This window comes from Ovis canadensis, chromosome 18, assembly GCF_042477335.2.
Source record: "Ovis canadensis isolate MfBH-ARS-UI-01 breed Bighorn chromosome 18, ARS-UI_OviCan_v2, whole genome shotgun sequence".
NCBI classification, from domain to species: Eukaryota; Metazoa; Chordata; class Mammalia; order Artiodactyla; family Bovidae; genus Ovis; species Ovis canadensis.
The window spans coordinates 48253596-48278115 of NC_091262.1; the positions used below are offsets into that span (position 1 = coordinate 48253596).

The window sequence follows — 24520 nt, forward strand, 5'->3', positions numbered from 1 at the left end:
TGCCATTTCAATTACAGTGTCTCAATGTGGTCATCTTTGTGTTTATCCTGTTTGGAACTGTCTGTGTTTCCTTGACCTGGATATTTCTTTCTTTTCCTATGTTAGGAACGTTATCAGCTATTATGTCTTCAAATATGGCATCTAACCCTTTTCTTCTCTCTTCTCCTTCTGGGACCCCTATACTGTGACTATCAGTATCCTTGATATTATCTCAGAGTTCTCTTAAACTGTCCTCATTAAAAACATTCTTTCTTTCTCTCACTCTCTCTCTTTTTTTTCTGTTCAGGTTGAGTGATTTCTGCTGCTCTCTCTTCTATTTTGCTGATCCACTCCACTGTATCATCTAATCTACTATTGATTCCTTTTGGTGGAAGGAGAAGGCAATGGCACCCCACTCCAGTACTCCTGCCTGGAAAATCCCATGGACAGAGGAGCCTGGTGGGCTGCAGTCCATGGGATCGCTAAGAGTCGGACATGACTGAGCGACTTCACTTTCACTTTTCACTTTTATGCATTGGAGAAGGAAATGGCAACCCACTCCAGTGTTCTTGCCTGGAGCATCCCAGGGACAGGGGAGCCTGGTGGGCTGCCGTCTATGGGGTCGCACAGGGTCGGACACAACTGAAGCAACTTAGCAGCAACAGCAGTGTATTTTAAATTTCAGTTATTGTATTCTTCAGTTCTGCTTGGTTCTTCTTTAGATTTTCTAACTCTTTGTTTTTATATAGATCAACTCTTTGTGATATATGTTGCAATAATTTTTTCTAAATTATTGTCTGCATTTTGGTTTTGCTTACACTTGATTTTTGAGATATAAACTTTAAAAAACTGTATTTTACCTATCACAATTTATATATCAATCTCTTCTTTTAATGTATTTAGAGTCATTGCTAGAAGACCTCTAATTTTATGAAGGGATTTATCCACACTTATTTATTACTATGGTTTTATTTCATACATTTGTGTCTCGGATTTTGCGCTTAGGTGGTTTATGTGATATATAACTATCTTACTGCTCTGATATCATTTATTAAAAGGTACTACTTTCCCCAGTGTTTTTTTTTTTAATGTCACCTTAGTGTAAACTGCATTTTCATATGTGCTTGAGAATGTTTCTGGATTTTCTATTCTTTTTCTTTGATCTGTCTGATCATGAGTGGGCAACACACTGTTTTCAGAAATACATCTTATGGGATGTTTAAAATATCTGATTAGTTATTCCTTCATGCTATTTTCCAAATAAATTTTAGACATTAGCTAGAACTTCCTAATAATAGGAGAAAAAAATTTTTTTTAAAATTGATATCACATTTTTATATATTAACTTTGGTAGAATCAGTGCCTTTTTGGTGTGGTTCTACCCTATCAGAGAACTAAGACTATCTTTCTATTTCTAAAGTCTGTTTTTATATTTTTCAGGAATCCTTTAACATTTTGCTCAAATAGTGTTTCACAATTCTGGTTATGTTTTTCCCAAGCTCTTTATGTTTTTTGTTGCTGCTGTGACAGATTATCTTTTCAAATGTATCTTCAAACCTGTTGTTGTTCATATATGTGAAGGCTATGGATCTCCTTTTACCTTTGAAATAATGTCAGGCTTATGGAAAAGTATCAATTATAACACAAAAAACTTTAATTTTCCTGAACCATTTGAGAGTAAAGTTACTGACACGGTGTTCCATCAGTTCTCAAAAACTGTAGAGGGCAATTTCTACAAACAAGGAAACGCTTATGTGACCACAATTCAACCATCAAATCCAGGAAAGTAACATTGATGCCACCAATACCATCTAATCTTCAGACAGTAAGAAACTAGGTCACTTGCCTTAATATGTTTAATTATTTGATTAGTCCCCACAGAGACTTATAAAACAGATCTCTTCCTCATCTTCTCCAAGTGCATCCTCTGCTCTCCCCACCCAGGCTCTGGTGATCCACGTCAGGCAGCTGTTTCAAAGCAACGCCCGCCTCACCCTAATTGTCCTGCTCTGACACATCCCACCAGACTGCCCTTTCTGTTGGAGTCCCTGAATCCTCCTTGAGCTCCTTTACCACCTACTGGTCAACCCTTGTGTAAGCACCCTCCTCACAGCCCTTGGATGTTCACTCCCTTCATAGTAGTAGTACTAAACGTCGCTCAGTCGTGTCTGACTCTGTGACCCCGTGGACTGTAGCCCGCCAGGCTCCCCTGTCCATGGGATTCTCCAGGCAAGAATACGGGAGTGGGTTGCCATGCCCTCCTGCATTCCCTACGGAAGGCAACATTCCTCATTTCACTTGCATTCTGATATCTCATCCAGGTCATCCAGTGCAGGGTGTCCAGCCCATGCAGGATGAGGACACCACTTGCTTCACTGTGACTCTCTTGCCAGAATCACTGTTGACCGTGGGCTTTGTTTCCTTAGGTAAGGTGTTGTTGCTTTTTAAGAGGCTGGGATCAAGATGTTTAGAAACAACAGTTGTTTTGATTCCATGACTTCCCCCGTTTTCATGATGGGGACATGACTGCCGCTGCATATCTCCATCCCACAGGCTCTTCTTACGTGACTGCAACAAAGGAGGTCCAGGGCCCTCCTTTTATAATCTGGGTGAGGGGAGCTCTTGATTGCTTTAAGCAGTGGAATATGGTAGAATAGGTGCCATATGACATCAAAATCTAGGTAATGACAAAGCACAGCTTCTAGATGGCTCACTTTTTAGGAGATGGTCACTCTGGGGAAACCAACCACTGTGTCATGAGGGAGCCAAAGAATCCCATGAAGTGAGACAACCTGAGGGGCTCTGTGGAGAAAAACCAATGTGTCAAGTGGATAGCCAGCATCAACCACTGGGCATGTGTGAGCATCCTTCAAGTGATTCAGCCTCCAGACTTCAAGCAGCCCTGATACCAAGGTGAGTAGAGGAATGCCATCCACACTGTACCTGGACCAAAATGCAGATGGGTAAAGCAATGTTGCTGTGTTTTTAACCACTGAGTCCTTTAGTAACGGAATAAGCCCTCTTCAGCATCACTTCCACACCATTATGTCTATTCCACACTGTGGATCTTGCCTTATAGTCTGATCATGATGGTTCATCTCCTCTACGTGAAGCAAGGAATCTCGTGTCCAATGTTTCTCACATTCTTGCTGAAGAAGGGTCTCAATACACAATCACCCTGGTGATCTAAAATGAACCATGCAAAGACTTTCTTTGATCTATCATCATGAGGCCCAGGTTTCTGGGGCTCAGGCACTTGAGGGCTTAAGGACTAGCTGATACAACCACCCCCGCCTTGACCCCCACCCCACCCAATGGATGAAAACTTACCAGAGGCTTTAATTAAATTCAAATAAACAGTCCACTCTGACTTCAAAAAAGTGGTTTGAGGCTTTCAGATAAGGCTCACGTGACAAAGGCCAGAACATGGAAGGGGACGACTCAGGCTTAAAAGACCAGAAGGAAGCAGCAGCCGCTCAGATCTGGGCAGTCTTCCTGGAGAGATGGTCCTGTTCTTGCTCCTGGTGGCCCTTCTGTGCCCTACTGGGGAGGCAGGTGAGTGACGGTCCCACCCTCAGAGGCCCAGTCCCACCCTACATGGACTGACTTGCCCAGACCGTACACTCATGCACAGCCTGGGCCTGGTCCATCTAAGAAAATTTCTGAACTCAGGGAAACCTTGATCCCATCTCCCCTGTTCAAACTTTGGCTCCATGAGCACAGCGGGCAGGCTGGAATCTTTCTTTCAGGGAAAATCATCGGGGGCCATGAGGCCAAGCCTCACTCCCATCCCTACATGGCATTTTTTCAGATCAAGATTTCAGGGAAATCTTACAGATGTGGGGGTTTCCTTGTGCGTGAGGACTTCGTGCTGACAGCAGCTCACTGCCTGAGAAGGTGAGGAGCAGTGCTGGGCCCCCATCCCTCTGTTGAGCCCTCCCAGGGAACCCTCTTAGGAGCTGCAGCCCTGTGCCATCAGGTAACACAGGAAGCTAGTCAGATGCTGGGGAGAGAGGGACAGGTCAATGCCAGTCGTGCATGGAGAGAAGGGACTGATCAAACCTGGAACATAAGGAAGCCAAGGTTGTGGCCTGGAGCCCACAGTGCAAATGTGAGAAATTCATGTTTTCCTTAGAGATAGTCAAGCTCGAGCAGGACTGAACACCCTCCGTGGACTACAGGAATTGCCATCTGCCCAGGCTGCCAGGGAGCAGACAGTTTAGAGATGCTTAGCCCTAGGGCCTACCGCCTAGAATTTCGCCACACCCTTCCCCTGCCCCGCCCCAAGTTTTGCCCTGTCCCAAGCTGTGCTCTTTTGTCCCAGCTCCTGGACCGTTTTTCCTGTGACACCCCCTCCCTTTCTGCTCTCTGTGCAGCTCAGTCAGTGTCAATCTGGGGGCCCACAACATCGTGGACCGAGAGAGGACCCAGCAGGTCATCCAAGTGAGAAGTCCCACACCCTGACTATAATTATAAGACTAGGGCCAACGACATCATGATACTGCATGTGGGACATGTGGCTGCACTGACTCCGGACACTTCCTTCCTGGGGTTCTGCATCCCCCATGACCTCATTCTAGACCCTGCAGGTCTGGAGACTGTAGGACAGTCATGGGGTTGCCTTCTATCCCAGGGCTGTGAAGAAGGCAACCCCACGACTGTCCTGCAGTCTCTGCAGGCCATCAGTAGGTAAGAATGCTTTTCCTCTGCTTTCAGCTGATGAGGAAGGCGAATGTGACCACCGCTGTGAGCCCCATCAGTCTGCCCAGGGACTGGGATAAGGTGAAATCAGGGATGCTATGCAGTGTGGCTGGCTGCGGGCATCTTGGCATGAATATGTCCCACCCAAAGAAGCTACAGGAGGTAGAGCTTGAAGTCCAAAGGGCCGAGAAATGCACCTCTTGCTACCGATATTACAACACCACCACCCAGATATGTGCAGGGGACTCGAGAGAGAGCAAGAGTTCCTTTAAGGTGAGCTCCCCAGTGTTATCCATGCAAAGCCTTGGTCTCTGGATCCGGGGCCGTGAGAAGGAGCTCTGTCCTGTGTCCCCAGCCTGTCCTCCTGTCCAGTCTCTGTCCTCTGTCCCTGGGGTATGGACATCGCCTCAAAGTCACATATGGGCAGAGGCTTCTTGTGGGAGGAGGCGGATTGTCAGGGCCAGATTGAAACCTCAGGACCAACAAAATCCTTTTATCAGCCAGGGCCCCTAACAGAGACCACTCACCCCAGGGTGGCAGGGAGAACAGATCAGCAGAAGGTGAGCTCAGCCCTTGCTCTCTCTGCCCATAGGGTGACTCTGGCGGCCTGCTCGTGTGTAATGGTGTGGCCCAGGGCATTGTGTCCTATGCAAAAAAGGATGGGACACCTCCAGGGATCTTCACCAGAATCTCAAGCTTTATGCCTTGGATCCAAAAAAGCAATGAAACAGTACAAACTTCAGGGACCAGACTGAGGTTTCTCCAAGGACTGATCTGTCCATCTTCCCTGGGGTGGAGGCATTGGGCAAGTGGTTAGAAGATAGGCTGCCTGAAACTTGAGCAGAAATCATGGATTCCTCCTTTACTTACCTAAACATATTCATTCAGCACCTGCCTGGTCTGACCTGTTTATAGTTCTGATCTGTTACTGGCTTCCACCTCCAATACACCACCCTGTTCCAACTCTGAAATAAAAACTCCGGCTGCACTGACAGCCAGCTCCCTCCAGTCACACGTCCCCAGTGCCAGCTCCCTCTCCAGGCTGCCCATGAGCTCCATCAGAGAAGGGAGACCCCTCTCAGGAATACACGACCCTCTTCTTGACAACCCTCGTGTCTCACCCATACGCCTTCTTCCTCGTCCACACCTACTCCCCTCCCCACCATCCCAGTGCCCTGGGGGAAAATAAGGGAATCCAGATTTGGAAGGAGGGCCACATGAAGTTGAAGGTTGAGGCAGGGGGGAACTTGTCCACCCTCACAGAAATGGGGGAGGTTTACAAAGGTGTAGCTCACCCCATGCAGTTTTCCCTCCCTGCATCAGAGCAGGCAGAGCTCAGAAGCCTGAGAAAGTTTCAGGAGGCCTTCAGTATTCCTAGTCCCAGCTTGAGTGCCTGTCACAGCCCTGTCTTGGAGTCCTGGGCCCAGGGCCCTGTGCAGCCTCTGGTGTCCTGAGAGCACATTTTTCTTCAGCCCCAAGGGACCTTGAGGGAGCTCTTCCACCTTGGGCTGAGCCAGCCGCTCCCCACCTTCATCATTCCCACGTGTGTTTGTGTATAAATATATTTATCTCCAAAGGAATCTCACTCTAAAGAAAATCATTGGTTTCTAAGTATCCTACAGTTTCAAAGATTATCTATAGCCTATAGTTATTGGGTACATTTCTTCATATATATATATATATATATATATATATATATATAAATTGCTGAAGTTTTGATGCAAGGTTCAGAAAAGCAACCTTAGTTTTAAGACATGCAGCTTAGAGAGGGCTTAAGAGAAGTGGTTTGCTGAACATTTGAATGGAGAGTGAGCTTCAACTATTGCAAAATGTGTTCTGGCAGAAAGTAACACATATTCATCAAAATATATTCCTCATAAATGGAACATACTCAACATGGTGTGTGCAAGGGTGCGAAGTTACTGCAGTCGTGTCAGATTCTTTGTGACCCTATGGACTGTTGCCCTCCAGGCTCCTCTGCCCATTCATCACAGAAAGACAACTAAATACAGAACATATGGATAAGAAAAGTAAACGCAGTGCAGTCCCTCCACCCCCAGATCACCGTCAGTAATGCTGAAGCATATTGCCTTCCACTGTTTTTCTATTTATTCATAAGAGGCTCTTGCTTCAACTCCCTTGGGACTGGGTTGTTTAGAGCTCCTCATGCCGTCCTTTCCATTCCTCTTTTTCCTGTCCTCATACTGGTGAGAGTGTTGGGTCATCTGCACATGTTTAGGATGGCCAGGCCCAGAGACATCTGAGACGTGGCTCTCTGGACTCTGGACAGAGAATACTTAGTGGGGAGTAAGGATTAGATGACGGGCATCTGTTTCCCCTTCCCCACTCACCAGTCACCAGCATTGCTGGAGAGGATGCCCCTCCTGACTCACAAACACCCTGATTCGGGTGGGACAGCCCCCAGGTGAGCTCGAGGGGCACTGGATACCTCAGCACAACCCAATCCTGTCCCTCATTGCCGAAGGACCCAGTGATGGTTTGTTGTTTCAATGAATATCAAGTCCAGGACTTTCGTTCAAAATTTTCGGATAAGAAAGGCTCTTTTTGTTACAGAACCCTTATATTTAAACAAGAGATTCTAAATCCTCCAAAAATGTGAGGCTGGAACCCTGCAAGACAGGAAATGGGGCTGCTGTTTGGGCCACTGGGTGAGTCCAGGTCTCGCTGCTCCTCGAGCAAGTGCGGTCTCTGCCTCACCCTTGGCCCCGAGCAGAGCCCCACGCTGTAGTCCTCATGCACGTGTCCTCTGCCCGCAGACTCTAGGTCTCCTCCAGCCCCTGAGCTTCCCAAGTACAGGAGCCATGTCGCTGTATCCCACCCTCACCTATTGGGTAGTTTTTCCCAGATGCTTTCCCCAGAATCAAAGAAGACCCGAGAGGGGAGAGATGCAGCCCCTCGTGATTGAGTCACTGAGGGCCTCTGGGGACACAGCTCCTCCCCTGGCTGCAACACAGCCTCCACCTCCTTGCTGTTCCTCCCGCCCTGTGACTCTGCAGTGGGAGGGCAAGTGTGGTGACAGTGTCGTTCTCACCTATCCCACAGCAGAGAACATGGGCCCACGTGGCATGCTCACACCCGGCTGGGGGAAGCACAGCTCTGGGGGGTCTGTGGGGCCCTGAGCCTCCCTGCTTCCTTCCCCTGTGCTTTGTGTCTGGAAGGAAGAAACCCCAGCAGCTCTGACCTGGGCAAATCTTCCGGAGTATGCAGCTACCCCTGCTCCTGATGGCCTTTCTTCTGCCTCCTGGGCTGGGACACGTGAGTGACCGTCCCCATTTCCGACAGGGTAGCCCATCTCGCTAAACCTCCGCAGTCCTGGCCCTTCTGCTCAGCTCCAAATTCTGAGCCAGCATCCATCCCAACTGAGACTACAAGTTCAATGCTGCATAGACATTCAGCAAGGATGGATGGTAGGAAGCAAGCCTCACTAAAAGCTTTTGTAGCTCTTAGCCTCTCTCTCACCACTGGTAAAGTGGGTTGTGCATTTGGTGGAGGATGTGAAACTATAACACACAAATGAGTAAACTTCCTCCCTCCAGCCAGGAAAGGACACCTCAGACAACGCATTCACAGCGCGGGAGGTGTCAGTGGACCCAGCTAAGAACCAGAGAAACTTGTCAGTTTCCCCGCCCTTTACTCCTGCCCAGGAGAGGAACCCAGGGTGTGACTGGTCAGAAATGGCTAGATGGCAGCACCCAAAGCTCTCTGGGTGTCGTTACTCTTCCCCAGGCCCCAAGCTGTTCATTTTCTGCCCCACTGTCTTGGGCAGAGTCCTCCCCCATCCCTGTGCTCTTAAATCCCACCAGTACTATCCCCACCAAACCTCAGCCAAAAGCTAATTAGAGGCCATTCATGCGTGTAATCAACGGATGTTTACTGAAATCCTGGGATGCATTATACCCTAGGACATGAGGATTTTAGAAAATCCAACTCCATAAACCCATAGGTGGATTATTAGAAAATGGCACCAATCAGGATGTTAGCAGAGGCTCAGAGGGGTCTAGGAGACTCCATGAGAATGAGGGCTCATCAGGGTTCCCATCCATGACCTTCTGGGCTCCACCCTCTGGAAGGCAGTCTCGGGCCCCTCCATATGTGTGTGTGAATCAGGACGTGGAGAACAATACTGAGGTTTGGGGTTCAGAAAAGTTTATCCCACTGCAGTGAGAACCTGGGGGACTCTCCCCTAGTGTCTGTTGGGCACTGTTGACCCACCTTGACTGCCACCTTCCCGAATCTCCCTTCTAACCATAGCCTCCCCCATCTCCCCATCTTTCAGCCTTTTCTTTCAGAGGAGATCATTGGGGGCCATGAGGCCAAGCCCCACTCCCACCCCTACATGGCTTTGGTTCAGTATCTGGGTGAGAATGGTTGGAAGAGGTGTGGTGGTGTTCTCATACAAAAGGACTTTGTTCTGATGGCTGGTCACTGCAGAGGAAGGTGAGGGGCAGTAGCCAGCCTACCCTACCTGAGGCCTGGATAAGGACCTGTCCTCTCCCCAGGAGCTGAGCCCAGGGGTACCCCTCCCTCACCCCAGGATCCTGGAAATCAGGACCACAGGAGCTCATCAAATAAGCCATCTTATGAGCAGGACTAGGGTGATGAAAAGCTGAGAAACAGGACAAGTAAAGTTTTGAGGTCAGTGGGTCAGAGGTGAGAACAAGAGGCAGGTGTGAGAAGGGTCGATCCACAATGGCCAAATATAGCATCAGAGAAGGATGAGAGTGTGCAGTGAGAGCCAAAACCCAGACTCAGAGTCACTTCACAATATCGCTGAGAAAGCTCCCGGGAGCCCTGCCCTCATGTCCCTGAGAAGCACAGGGCCCAGAGTCACTCAGCCCAGGACCGGCTGTCACCTCAATTCCCCTCAGCTGCTGCCCTGTCCTGGTATCAGCTGCCTGTCACAGCTCCTGGGCTGTATCTCCGGTGACCCCATGATCCCTACACCCCTGCTCTGCTCTCCATGCAGCTCAATCAACGTCACCCTGGGGGCCACAACATCAAACAGCAGGAGAGGACCCAGCAGGTCATTGGGGTGAAGAGGGCCATCCGCCACCCAGACTATAATCCTGAGAACTTCTCCAACGACATCATGTTACTGCAGGCAAGGAAAACTCCCCACTGGCCCTGCCCTCCTGGGATCAGATCATAGATCTCCCAGGATCTCCTGCCTCTTTCTTCCTTCCTATCTTGGCCGCCTAACCAGTCTCAGAGGGAGAGGTGAGAGATGGGGTCCATGCAGCCTCATCATGGCATCCAGGCCAGAGGACCACCGGCTGAGCCAGACTCTTGTCTCTTCCCATCAGCTGGAGAGAAATGCCAAGCAGACGTCAGCTGTGAAGCCCTTTAGTCTGCCCAAGGCCAAGGCCCGGGTGAAGCCAGGACAGGTGTGCAGTCTGGCTGGCTGGGGGCAGGTGGCCCCGGGCACTCCAGCCACCACCCTGCAGGAGGCAGAGGTGACGGTGCAGGAGGATCAGGTGTGCGAATCCCTCTACCCCAGGCACTACAGCCGGGCCACCCAGAAATGTGTCGGGGACCCAAGGAAGGTGAAGACCGGCTTCACGGTCAGTTTTCTCGCATCTGAGCACACAGACCCGGGGATAGCAACTTAGGGAGATACGGGTAGGGTAGAGGCCATATCCTCAGCTGAGAATTTCGGCAGCCTACTCCTTGAATCCAACGTTTTGACTTTTTTTTCGTGAGTTGGTCAGGAAGCATCAGTCATCCCACAGCTTTCTTATCACCACAGTTTCCAGGAGAAAATTGACAGAAAGGTAGACTTGAGTCCAGCTTCTAAGAACAGTCAGAGTCAGGCTGGAGCCCCAGGACCAGGACATGACCAGGCCTCCCTGGGCCTGGGTCTTCCCCACAGCCCCTGGCTGAGACCACCCAGCCTGGGCGGCAGGGAAGACGGAGCAAGGAGGCCTGCTCAGCCCTTATCTCTCTGCCCGCAGGGTGACTCCGGTGGACCCCTCATGTGTAAAAAAGTGGTCCATGGTACTTTCTCCTATGGAAAGGTGAATGGGATACCTCCAGGAATCTTCACCCAGGTCTCACACTTCCTGCCCTGGATAAAGAGAACAATGAAGCAGCTCTAACAGCAGCTTGAGACTGACCTTTCTCTGCACTGACCACTGTCCTGGGGCAGCAGCAAGAATCCCATAGGGATTGGCAGTGGGATCACAGGGCCACAATAAATGGGATCTCTAAAGCAATGGTGACTGAATTCCTATTTATTCATGGAACCACCTCAATACATAACCACGCGGCTCCAGGACACCCTCTGCTGTCAGTTCTGGGTTTTACTTCCTCCTTCCTCCCTAGCCCTCTGCTGCTGCTAAGTCGCTAAGTCGTGTCCCACTCTTTGCGACCCCATGGACTGTGGCCTGCCAGGCTCCTCTGTCCATGGGATTTACCAGGCACAGACACTGGAGGTGTTGCCATTTCCTTCTCCAGGGGATCTTCCCGACCGAGCGATCAAACCCGCATTTCTTGCGTCTCCTGCTTGGCAGGCGAATTCTTTACCACTAAGCCACCCTAGGCCTCGCTCCTTCCTAAATCTTATGCCGTCTGATTAGAATCTCATTGATTCCTCAACCACGTCTCTTTGGCGCCTAGCCTTCTGCCAGGGATGAATCTAAAGGGCAATTCATTAAAAGGACAAATTCTCCCCAAAATGGTCCTCTCTGGATGTTAGAAATTTCTTACCTTCTCTAAACCAAACACTGTCACCAACCCCTCAACAATTTAGCAAATAACAGGTCAGAGGAAGGAGAATAACTCCAGGGACCTAGCAGGTCAGGAGGCCATGCCATGGGCACTCAGATTCCTGTTTCTAGAGCCTCTCTCTCTCCTGTTAGGGCAGGCTGCTCCCATACTGGAACTGTCTAGGGCTAAGGAGGTTGAGTGCCTGTCACAGCCCTGTCTTGGAGTCCTGGGCCCAGGGCCCTGTGCAGCCTCTTGTGTCCTGAGGGCACATCCTCCTTCAGCACCAAGTGACCTTGAGGGAGCTCTTCCACCGTGGGCTGTGCCAGCCGCTCCCACCTCCAGCATTCCTACATGTGTGTATATTTATCTCTAAAGGAAAGTCATTGTTAAAAATTCTTTGATTCAAGGTGTCCTAATATTTCAAACATGTCCCATACCTAATAGCTTATTGAATTTTTTTTTCTCTTCTATTTTTCAATAACCTCTGAATTTCTTGTAAGAATCTATTCAGGAAAGTAATTTCATTTTTAAAACATGCAGCTTAGAGAAGGCTGGGCTAAACAGAAATGATTCGCTGGACGTTTGCATGGTGAGTGAACTTCCACCATGGCGAAATGTATTTTGTGTGTAAAAGCAACACATATAATCATATAAAGATACCTAAATACAGAACATATAAGTAAGAAATTTAAAATTGCCTACAATTTCATCACCCGCAGATCATCATCATCAATGGTTCAGCTTGTGTCCTTCCGCTCTGTTTATTCATAAGAGGCTCTTGCTACAACTCACTGGGACTTGGCTTGTTTAGAACTCATACGATCTTTTCCATTCCTCTTTCTTCTGTCTCATACTGGTGACAGTGTTGGAATCATCTGCACATGTTCAGGATGGCCTGGCCCAGAGACATCAGAGATGTGGTTCTCTACTTTGGACAGAGAATATTAGTCGGGAGTAATTATTAGGATGATCAGCATCACTTATCTCATCACCTCCCACCAGTAACCCGCATTTTTGGAGAGGAAGGCCCTTCCCCTCACAGGAACCCTGATTTGGATGGGACAGCCCCCAACTCAGCTCAAGGGATGCTGGATACCTCAGCACAAGCCAAGCCAGTCAGGTCACTGAATGCTGAAGGACCCAGTGATGGTTGGTGTTGGTCCAATGAGTATCAAGTCCAAGACTTTCGTTCAACACTGTGGGATAAGAAAATTTCTGTCACAGAATATTTATATTTGAAGAGCTGATTGTGAGCACAACAAAAATGTGAGGCTGGAACCCTGGCAAGTTAGGAAATGGCGTTGCTGTTTGGTTCACTTCGGTGAGTTCAGGTCTATCTGTTCCCAAACCAAGTTCAGCCACTTCCTCACACTTGGCAATGAGCAGACCCCTCATCATAGTACTCACCAAATGTCCTCTACCCACCTATTCTAGGTCTACCTCTGTGTCCTGTCAGCTTCACAGGGGCAGGAGCTGAATCTCTCATATCCCTGAACCTCCCCTATTGAGTAATTATTCATGATATTATCAGAATTGTAAAAGTACCAAGAGTGGAGAAATGGAGATTCAATTACTGAGAGCTCCTGGGGATCCAGCTCCTCTTGGTGTGATAGGGAAGAACTTTGGTATTCTGTTCGTTAGTCACTAGTGGTATAGTGTCTATAAAATTAATTATACATGATGGCACACCTCTGGGAACACTGGCTCCCAGGTAGTGAGCGTTAAGCTGCTGCTGCTGCTGCTAAGTCACTTCAGTCGTGTCTGACTCTGTGTGACCCTATAGATGGAAGCCCACCAGGCTCCCCCATCCCTGGGATTCTCCAGGCAAGAACACTAGAGTGGGTTGCCATTTCCTTCTCCAGAGCGTTAAGCTAAGATATCTTTGTTTCTCTCACAGGAAACAAGCCCACTGATGAAAGACTGCAGGTCAGAAGAAATGAACACAATCATCCTGAGGCTAATTGGAACATGATTTGACTTTACTATGTTCCCTTCTAGTATAAAAGTAGCCTGAATCCTAACTCAGGTTAGATGGTTCTTTGAAACATGAGTCCACCATCTTCTTGGTCTCCTAGCTTTCTGAATAAAGTTGCTATTCCTTCTTTTAACAACTCATCTCGTGATTTATTGGCCCGTTGCTTAGCATCTAGTACAAGCTTGAACTAGGTAACAGTGGCTGCACCACAGGCTTCACTACTTATTCCTTCTGGTGAGTCTTTATGTGTGAGTGTGGTGATGGTGTCATTCTCTCCCAACCCAGGGCAGAGAAGGTGGTCATCTGTAGAATGCTAATACCCGGCTAGAGGGGAGCACATCTCTGGTAGGTCTGTGGGGACACTGAGGCTCCCCTCCTTTCTTCCCCTGTGCTTTGTGTCTGGAAGGAAGAAACCCCAGCAGCTGTGAGCTGGACAGACCTTTGGGAAGATGCAGCCACTCCTGCCACAGAAGGCAATGGCACCTCACTCCAGTACTCTTGCCTGGAAAATCCCATGGACAGAGGGGCCTGGTAGGCTGCAGTCTATGGGGTCGCTAAGAGTCGGACACGACTGAGCGACTTCACTTTGACTTTTCACTTTCATGCAAGGGAGAAAGAAATGGCAACCCACTCCAGTGTTCTTGCCTGGAGAATCCAGGAACGGGGGAGCCCGATGGGCTGCCGTCTATGGGGTCGCACAGAGTTGGACACAACTGAAACGACTTAGCAGCAGCAGCAGCAGCCACTCTTGCTCCTGATGGCCTTTTTTCTGCCTCCCGGGCTGGGACCAGTGAGTGACTGCCCATTCCTGAGGGTGTAGCCCATCTCACCAAGCCTCCTACAGTCCTGATCCTTCTGCACCCCTCTAGTTTCTGAACCAGGTCCCATCCCAACCGAGAACATGTTTGATGCCACATAGACACTCAGCAAGGAGAGGTGGCAGGCAAGCAAGGAGATTTTCACTAAGATCTTTCAAGGGTCTCAACCTGTCTCTCACTACCAGAGAAATGGGTTGTGCATTTGGTAGAGGATGTGAAGCTACAAAACACAAGTAAAATCCCTCAGCCAGCCACGAAAAGACAACCCAGACAAACCAAGCACAGTACGGGAGTTGTCAGGGGACCCAGCTTATGAAGCAGTGCCTTCCACCCCTCACTCCTGTCCAGGATAGGAGCCAGGTGTGCGATTGATCAGAAGTGGCTAGATGACAGCACCCAAAGCTCTCCAGGTGTCTTGGCTCTTTCCCAGGCCCCAAGCAGCTCATTTTCTGCCCCACCTCCCCTGCCTCTCAGGCCCTTAGCTACTCCACTGTCTGTGGCAGTGCCCTCCACCCACCCCTGTGACCTGAAACCCCAACGACCTCAGCCAGAAGCTAATTGGAGGCCACTTGTGCAGCCAAAGAACATTTTCTGAGATCCTGCATGTGTTATGCCCTAGGGCATGAGGATTTTGTAACTCTATAAGTTCCTCGTGCAAACTCACATTAATTTCACAATATTCCTGAGAAAGCTCCCAGAAGCCCTGCACTCGTGTCATTGAAAAGCACAAGACACAGTGTCACTCCCCCAGGGCTGTCTGTCACCTCAGTTTCCCCTCAGCTGCAGCCCTGCCCTGAAGTCGCTGGTCCGTCACAGCTCCTGGGCTGTATCTCCTGGGACTCCATGCTCCTCATACCTCTACTCTGTTCTCTGTGCAGCTCAATCAGCATCACCCTGGGGGCCCAGAGCATCAAGAAGCAGGAGAGGGTGCAGCAGGGTCAAGTGCTTTTTCTTTCCACGTAGAAAGATGTGTCCTTAAAGACACCATAGAGACATTTATTTTCCTGAGCACCACTTATTTAGGAGGGGAAAAAACAGTTTCTCACCACTCTCTGCCATAAAACTCCATCATACACCAAGGGTTCTATATTTGTGTAGAATGTTTCAATGTGTGTGGTGTCTCTATCTTGTCATCTATGTCTCTATGGCGCCATCAGTACCACACTATCTTCATTGCTATGACTTCATTTGCTAAGCCAAGAGCTCCTATCTTATTCTCATTCTTTAAGCCTGTCTTTTCCAATGTTGGCTACTGGTTTTCCACATCTATTTAGAACAAAGAAAGTCCTGTGAAATACTTCCTGAGTGCAATGAATCTGTAGATCACTTTTAGGAGAATGAATACCTTAAAGGTATTTTCTCTTCCAAACGTGAATGTGGAATATCTTTATGATTTATACTTAGTTATTTGACCATATCTGTGATTTTAATGTTTTTTTTTTCAAATTTCATTTTCTAACTATTATTGTATAGATAGAGAGATGATTAATGTTTGAGTTGATTTTGTGCCCAGAAAATTTGACAATTACCAACTATAATAATTGATCTGCAGGTTCCTGGCTATTTTTGTTGTATATCTTCAATATTCCCAGTTTTATTTCCTCTTTCTCTGTCTTATACCTTTTCCTTCTACTGCCTGCTTAACTGTAGTGACTAAAATCTCTAGTATATTATTGAAGAGAAATGATGATTATGGCTATCTGCATGACCTTGTATTGTTTTGCTCTTGAATGAAAAACATAGAACATTACATCAGTAAGTATATTGATTGGTGTGGGATTTTTGCAGGGATTGTTTATCAGAATGAAGACCCTCATTTCTGCTCCTATTTTGTAAAGAATTTTTTCTTTAATGAAGGATAGTGGGTTTTAGTAGATGCTTTTTCCCCATTCAGTTGAATTATCATATGGTGTTTCTTCTTTCATCTGTCAATGTGTTGTGTTACAGCAATTGTGTTTTGAATGAAAGCCACTCATCCTCAGAAAAACCCAAATTAGAAATGATCTAATACTTTTGCTTATGGACTGATTGGATTACATCAATACTGGAATAACATTATCCCGTAAATTTCTCCTCCCATATTGTCATCCCATTTGTTATCTAGGTTTTGCTGGTCTCATAAGGGAGATGTGTAGCATTTACTTGCCAGCAGAAAATGTATATCAATATTTAAATTGTTTTCAAAGACTTCCAGGGAATTCTTGTGAGCTTGCGGCGGTCCTTGATGGACTATTTTTGAAAATGGAATCAATTCGTGTAATGTTTATAGGAAAATTCAAACTTCCTGAGTATGTTTCTTTAATTTATATTTTCTAGGTATTTGTAATTCCATGAAGATTTTGAAAACTGTTCACTTCCCTGTGACCTAGAGGTTAGCATAGATAAGATTTATGTATGTATATATACATACATATATCTCCCAGATAAACTCTTTCTTAGTTCACCCACCCTGTGGCTATAATTTTCATTATCTCAATAGCATCTTTAGTAATCAGAATTATCTTGATTCTTACATACCCAAGTGCTGGAGTCCAGCTCCAGCAGCCAGGGAATCAGCCTGAAGGGATGAGTGGTGTTGGCGGGGAAAGATGTAGCCTCTGACTCGAGGTATGGAACTGCATGTTTATTTCAAGCATCACGTCTTCTTTCATACTTTTTCAAAAGGTTTAGGTCAGGTCAGAGGTTTTACATTTTCAGCTCTCCCTCACCCAGATTTATTATCTCCTTGTTGCCCTTCAAGGAGAGTTCCTGTTTCAGCGATTCTCTCAGAAATGTGTTTACTTGTGATTACATTGTAACTCATGCTTATGTCTGCCTGCATACCACATTCCTCAGTTTATCTCTTATCTTTCTAAATCCTGCTTGCCCCTAGTATCCTAAGCTCACTATCTCCTAAAAAGGTTTCTAGCTATTCTTAATTATTCCTAAACCCTAAACTCAGCAAACTTCCTTTGTCATAAACATCCCCCTCACAAAGAGGTCTCAGATAACAATCCTTCCAATGGCCTCAAGCTGCTGCCTACATGCTTATCCTGGGACATCCTTTGTAAAAATCCTTGAACAAATGTCAATGGTTACTTTATAGATTATTTTCTGGGCACAACTGCAGAAGGCTTTGTGCTTTCTCATGCCATTCACAAAAACAATAAGCACTTTAACATTCTTTCCACCCAACTCAACTGAAGAAGGGAAGAAACAAGTCAGAATCACAAGAGCTAACTCATTCATCCCGGGTCTGTGCCTGTGGGACAAGGAGAGGGGGTTGTGGGCACAGGGCCATTCCCTATATGGCATTTGTTGAATACCAGGTTTCAGAGGACATTTTGAGCTCTGTGGGTTTCCTCATGTGTGAGGACTTTCTGCTGACAGCAGTTCACTACTTGGGAAGGTGAGGAGCAGTGCCCGGGCCCCCACCCTCTGTTGACCGCTTGCTGGGGACACAGGAAGCTCTTCAAAGTCCAGGTGAGCTTTGTGGAGAGAGGGACAAGTGAATGCCAGTGGTACATTAAAAGAAGCAACTGATCATACCTGAAATGGGAGGAAGCCAAGGTTATGCCCTGGACCCTGGAGTATACATGTGAGAAATTCACGTTTCCTTCTGTGACTGTCAAGATGCTGCATGACTGAACACCCTCGTGGATTCCAGGAGGTCCTCCCTGACTGTGCTGCTAGAAACAGACAGCTCAGAGATGCTCAGCTCCAGGGCCCATTGCCTAGAATTCTCTCCCCTCCAGTCCCACCCTGTCCCAAGCTGTGTTCTTTCCTACCAGCCTCTGGACTGTATCTCCTGAGACATCTGCTCCCTCTCTGCTCTCTGTGCAGCTTAATCAATGTCACCTGGGGGCCCACAACATCACAGAACAGAGAGGATCCAGCAGATCAGCCCCATGAGAAGAGCCATCTACCACCCAGACTGTAATGGTAAGACTTGGGTCAATGATATCATGTTACTGCAGAGGGGATGCATGGCTGCACTGGTTCTGGGACACTTTCCTTCCAGGGTTCTGCATCCCCCATGACCTCATTCCTGCCCTTCCTCCTGTATGACCCCTTCCGTGGTTCGAGCACTGAGAAGAAGGCAACCCCATGACTGTCCTGCAGTCTCTGTGGGCCATCAGTAGGTGAGAATGCCTTTCCTCTTCTTCAGCTGATTAAGGCTGATTTGACAGATGCAGTGAGCCCCATCAATCTGCCCAGAAGCTGGCAGAAGGTGAAGCAGGTATAATATGCAATGTGGCTGGCTGGGGGCAACTCGGGGTAGATATGCCCTGTGCAGACACACTATAGGAGGTAGATCTTAAAGTCCAAAGGGAGGAGAAACATATCACTTGCTATGCTGGAGATCCAAACAAGAGGAAGAATTCTTACTTGGTGAGATCCTCAGTGTTGTCCATGCAAAACCTTGGGTTATCAGGAGCTGCGTTAGGCATTACTGACAAAATGGAGGCACCGCTCCCAACCCCCTCTCCTCGTCCCGCAGGCACAGACCCGGGATGAAGGAGTTAGCTCTTGTGATTCTGACTTGTTCCTTCCTCTCTTCGGTTGAGTTGGCTGGAAAGAATGTTAAGGTGCTTATTGTTCTTGAGAGAAGCATGAGAAAGCACAAAGCCTTCTGCAGTTTGTGCCCAGAAAATAATCTATAAAGTAACCATCGACATTTGTTCAAGGATTTTGACAAAGAATGTCCCAGGATGAGTACATAGGCTGCAGCTTGAGGCCATGGGAAGGATTGTTATCTGAGACCTGTTTGTGAGGAAGATGTTTATGACAAAGGAAGTTTGCTGAGTTTAGGGTTTAGGAATAATTAAGAATAGCTAGAAGCCCTTTTAGGATATAGTGAGCTTAGGATACTAGGGGCAAGCAGGATTTAGAAAGATAAGAGATAAACTGAGGAATGTGGTAGGCAGCCCAGACATAAGCATAAATTACAATGTAATCACAAGTAAACAGGATTCTGATAGAATCGCTGAAACAGGAACTCTGTTTGAAGGGCAACAAGGAGATTGTAGGGAACAAGGTATAAGGAAGGTTGAGAAGTGCTTGCAAACAAGACTCTCAACCAGGGCTGAACAGTCTTGCAAATGAGATGTTCAGCTAAGAATCCTCTGTTTGTTCCCGTGGGAAAAGAACATTTCTTGCACACAAGGATGTTTCTCTGATTCCTCAAAAGGAACAGACCCAGGGACAGAATGGATTCTAAGCTGATAAGGAAGTTCCCCAAAACAAAGTCTTAGCTGCAGTAAATAAGTTAAGGTAAAAGTTATCTCGCCCTGCGCCTGCGCACTGTATAGTCACTAAATCATAGTGCTTGGCAACTTACTCTTTAGATTGTTGTGCAAGGGATATAAAATAAAGCAGCTGTAAAAAGCAAGGGGTTAAAATAAAAAGATTCAAACCACTCTGCAGTGTTGGGGTTTCATTCCATCGCCAGCAGGAGATAATAAATCTGGGTGAGGGGGAGCTGAAAATGTAAAACCTCTGACCTAATCCTTTTGAAAAAGTATGAAAGAAGACGTGATGCTTGAAATAAACATGTAGTTCCGTACCTCGAGTCAGAGGCTACATCATTCCCTGCCAAACTGCTCATCCCTTCAGGCTGATTCCCTGGCTGCTGGAGCTGGACTCCAGCATTGGGTCAGGTGAGCTGGGAGGATGGGGGGCAGTGGGAAGGAACTTTGTGCCTGTGTCCCCAGCATGTCCTCCTCTCTGATCTCTTTCCTGTGTCCCTGGGGGTGAACACTTCCCCAAAGTCAAATATGGGCAGAGGCTTCGTGTGGGAGGAGCAGCAGGTTTGTCAATGCCTGGATGAAACCTTAGGACTAACAAAGGCCCTGATGTCAGCCCAGGCCCCTCACAGAGACCATCCTGGGCATCAGCGGCGAGAATAACTGAAAAAGGTGAGCCCAGCCCTTGCTCTCTCTGCCCACGGGGTGATTCCAGGGGCCCACTCATGTGTAACGGTGTGGCCCAGGGTGTTGTGTTCTATGGAGAAGAGCATGGGAGGACTCCATATGTCTACACGAGAATCTCCAGGTTTCTGTCCTGGATCCAAACAACAATGAGCCAGTACAAATGGCGGGGATCAGCCTGAGGTGCCCCTGGGATGGACCCCTCCATCTTCCCTGGAATGGGTGCACTGGGCAAAGTGGGTGAGGGAAAGCTGCCTGGAATTTAATAAACTCTCATCTCTTGAGCAGAAATCACGGATTCCTCTTTTGTTTACATAAACACATTTGTTAGGCACCTAGGCTGCCAGGGAACCATCTATTCACATCTGATCTTCCTCCTTCAGCACATACACTGCACCCCACCCCCACCTTCCAACTCTGAAATAAAAACTCCTGCTGCACTGACAGCCAGCTCCCTCCAGTCACATGTTGCCAGTGCCAGCTCCACCTGCAGGCTACCCTTGAGCTCCATCAGAGATGGGAGACCCCTCCTCAGGAACACAGGACCCTCTTGTCAACGATCCTCGTGTCTCATCCTCATGACCCCTCCTCATCCACACCTACTCTCCTATCCCCCATCCCAGTGCCCAGGGGGCAACAGAAGAGAATCCAAATTTGGAAGGAGGGCCACCCGAGAATCTCTGGGGTTGAGGTGGGCCCTTGTCCATCCTAACAGAAATGGAGGAGGTTTACAAAGGTGTGGCTCACTGAATGCAGTCTCTCTCCGCATCAGAACAGACAGAGGTGAGAAGTCTGAGAAAGTTTCAGGAGGGCTTCAGTCCTCCCAGGCCCAGCTCAAGTTCCTGCCACAGTCCTGTCTTGGAGTCCTGAGCACTAGGGCCCGTGAAGCCTCTGGTGTCTTGACAGCACATCCTCCTTCAGCCCCAAGTGACCTTGAGGGAGCTCTTCCATCTTGGGCTGAGCCAGCCTCTCCCCACCTCCATTATTCCCATGTAGGTGTGTATATAAATATATTTATTTCTAAAGGAAAGTCATTGCAATAAAAAGTTTTGGATTCAGGGTTATCCTAATGATTCAAAGGTTTCTTATAACCTCTAGGTTATTGACTCAATTTTTCCTTCTATTAGTAATCTCTGGATTTTTTAAATCTATGAATGGGGAATCTATTGGGGAAAGTTGCTAATTTTTAAAACATGCAGCTTAGGGAAGGCTAAGCTGAAGGGGAGTGGTTTGCTGAACATTTGCGTGGTGAGTGAGTTTTGACTGTGGCCCAATGCATTTTGGATGGAAAAGCAACAGACATCATAGTTAAATACAGAACATACAAATAAGAGGGTTAAAAGAAGTGCAGAATTCCATCATCCTCAGATCATTCTTAATGCTTAAGCATATTTCCTTTTGCTCTTTTTCTGTTGGTTCATAAGATGTTCCTTCAGTTCACTTGGGATTGGGTTGCATAGAACTCCTCATGCCGTCCTTTCCATTCCTCTTTCTTCTGTCCTCATGCTGGTGAGAGGGTTGGGGTCATCTGCACATGTTTAGGATGGCCTGGCCCAGGCTTATCTGAGGCATGGTTCTCTGGACACTGGACAGAGAATACTTTGTGGGGAGTAATTATTAGGATGAGTAGCATCCGTATCTCTTTCGCTGCTCACCAGTCACCAGCATGTTTGGAGAGGAAGCCCCCCTTCCCACTCATGAGCACTCTGATTTGGGTGGAAGAGCCCCCATCTCAGCTTGAGGGACGCTCAGTGCCAATGGTCCCAGGGACGGTTTGTTTTGGCCCAGTGAGTATCAAGTCCAGGACTTTTGTTCAGAACTGTGGGATAAGAAAAGCTCCCTATGTTGTGAAATATTTACATTTAAAGAGGCGATTCTAAACACTCCAAAAATGTGAGTCTAGAATGGTAACAAGATAGGCAATGGGATTGCTGTTTGGGGCACTTGGGTGTGTCCAGGGTACCTGCTCATAAGGCAAGTCCAGTCTCTGCCTTCTCATGTGGCACCAAGCAGACCCCCTTGTCTTGGTCCTCTTTCTCTCTACCTGCAGATTCTAAGTCTACCTCTGCCTACCGTCAGCCTCTCTGTCTCTCATATCTCTGGACCTTGCTATTGAGTAATTATTCATGATCTCATCAGAATCATAGAAGAACCAACAGTGGGGAAATGGAGATGTTCTTGATTCAGTCACTGAGGTGCTCCTGGGGTCCAGCCCCTCTGCTGCTATATTATGGAAGAATCTTTGCAGTCGATTAGATTAGTTACTAATGGGGTGTTGAGTACAAATTTAAATTAACATGATGGCCCATCAGTGGAATCCTGCCTCTCAAGTAATGTGCATTAAGCTAAAATGCCTTTGTTTACGATACAGGAGACATCCTGGTCAGGCTCACCAATGAAAGACTGCAGGACAGAAGAAACCGACACAGCCTCTCAGGAGGCTGACTGGAACCAAGGAATGTTTGATGCCACTCCCTCCTCTTTTATCATAGTATAACAGAAGCCTGAATTCGAACTCAAGGAAGACGGTTCCTTGGGACACAAGTCCACCATCTTCTCGGTCTGCTGGATTTCCAAATAAAGTCACTATTCCTTGCCCAAACAACTCATCTCTGTGTTTATTGACTTACTATACAGAAATGAGCTTGGACTTGGTAACACTGACTGTGCCACAGCCTTCACTTTGTTGTTCTCTTTGATCTGTGACTCTTCAGTGGGAGTGCAAGTGTGGTGACTGTCGTTCTCACTTATCCCACAGCAGAGAACATGGACACATGTGGCATGCTGACACCTGGCAGGGGGATGCACAGCTCTGGGAGGTCTGGGGGGCACTGAGCCTCCCCTCCTTCCTTCCTCTATGCTTTGTGTCTGGAAGGAAGAAACCCCAGCGGCTGTGACGTGGGCAGACCTTCTGGAAGATGCAGCCACTCCTTCTCCTGATGGCCTTTCTTTTGCTTCCTGGGCTGGAACAGGTGAGAGACTGTCCCCATTCCTGAGGGCAGAACACATCTCACTAAACCTCCTGCAGTCCTGACCCTCTGCTCAGCTCCAATTTCTGAACCAGCTCCTACCCCTAGCAAGACTACAAGTTTGATGCCACATAGACACTCAGCAAGGAGGGATGGTGGGCTGGAAGAAAGATTTTCACTAAGATCTTTCATGGGTCTCAGACTCTCTCTCACCACCAGGAAAGTGGGTTGTGCATTTGGTGGAGGATGTGAAGCTACAAAACACAAATAAGCAAAATCCCTCAGTCCAGCCAGGATAGGACAACTCAGACAAACCATCCACAATACGGGAGTTTTGGTGACCCAGCTTAAGAACCAGAGAAAACTTCTCAGTGCTTCTCACCCTTCACTTGCTAGGAGAGAAGTCCCGGGTGTGATTGATCAGAAGTGGCTAGGTGACATTACCCAAAGCTCTCTAGGTGCCTTGACTCTTCCCCAGACCCCAAGAAGTCCATTTTCTGCCCCACCTCCCTGCCTCTCAGGCGGTCAGCTGCCCCAGTGTCTTTAGCAGTGCCCAGCCCCATTCCTGTAGTCTTGAATCCCACCAGTACTGTCCCTATCAATCTTGGCCAAAAGCTAGCCATTCACTCGTACAGTCAAAAAAAAAGAAAAAAAAAATTTACTGAGATCCTGGGATGCATTATGCTCAAGGACATGAGGATTTTACAAAATCCACCTCTATAAACTCCTAGTGCAAGCTCACATTAATTTCACAATATTCCTGAGAAAGCTCCCAGAAGCCCTGCACTCGTGTCATTGAAAAGCACAAGACACAGTGTCACTCCCCCAGGGCTGTCTGTCACCTCAATTTCCCCTCAGCTGCAGCCCTGCCCTGAAGTCGCTGGCCCATCACAGCTCCTGGGCTGTATCTCCTGTAACTCCACGCTCCTCATACCTCTACTCTGTTCTCTGTGCAGCTCAATCAGCGTCACCCTGGGGGCCCAGAGCATCAAGAAGCAGGAGAGGGTGCAGCAGGGTCAAGTGCTTTTTCTTCCCATGTAGAACGACGTGCCTTATAAGACAGCATAGTGACATTTATTGTCCTAGCACCACTTATTGAGGAGGGGAAAAAAGTAGTCTTTTCCTCATTCTCTGCCATGAAACCTCCATCATAAACCATGTTTGATATATGTATCGTTCCTTAATCACTAAGTCATGTCTGACGTTTGAGACCCCATGGGCTGTAGCCCACTGGGCTCCTCTCTTCATGGGATTTCCCAGGCAAGAATACTGGAGTGGGTTGCCATTTCCTTCTCCATGGGATCTTCCCAACCCAGGGATTGAACCTGGGTCTTCTGCATTATTTGGTGGACTCCTTACTGTTGAGGCACCTGCGTAGCCCTTGATGTGTGTGTATCATTGTCCCAACATGTGTGGGGTCTCTTTTTCTTGTCCATTAGTCCT

The 24520-nt window shown here is 47.7% G+C and overlaps 3 pseudogenes; all 3 read left to right on the forward strand.

Moving 5' to 3' along the window:
• The first annotated feature begins 3482 nt into the window (after positions 1-3482).
• Positions 3483-5497, forward strand: LOC138423395 (mast cell protease 1A-like; annotated as a pseudogene).
• A 2323-nt stretch (positions 5498-7820) lies between these two features.
• LOC138423119 (granzyme H-like) lies at positions 7821-10913 on the forward strand (annotated as a pseudogene).
• Positions 10914-17486: 6573 nt separating this feature from the next.
• Positions 17487-20357, forward strand: LOC138423397 (mast cell protease 3-like; annotated as a pseudogene).
• Positions 20358-24520: the final 4163 nt, after the last annotated feature.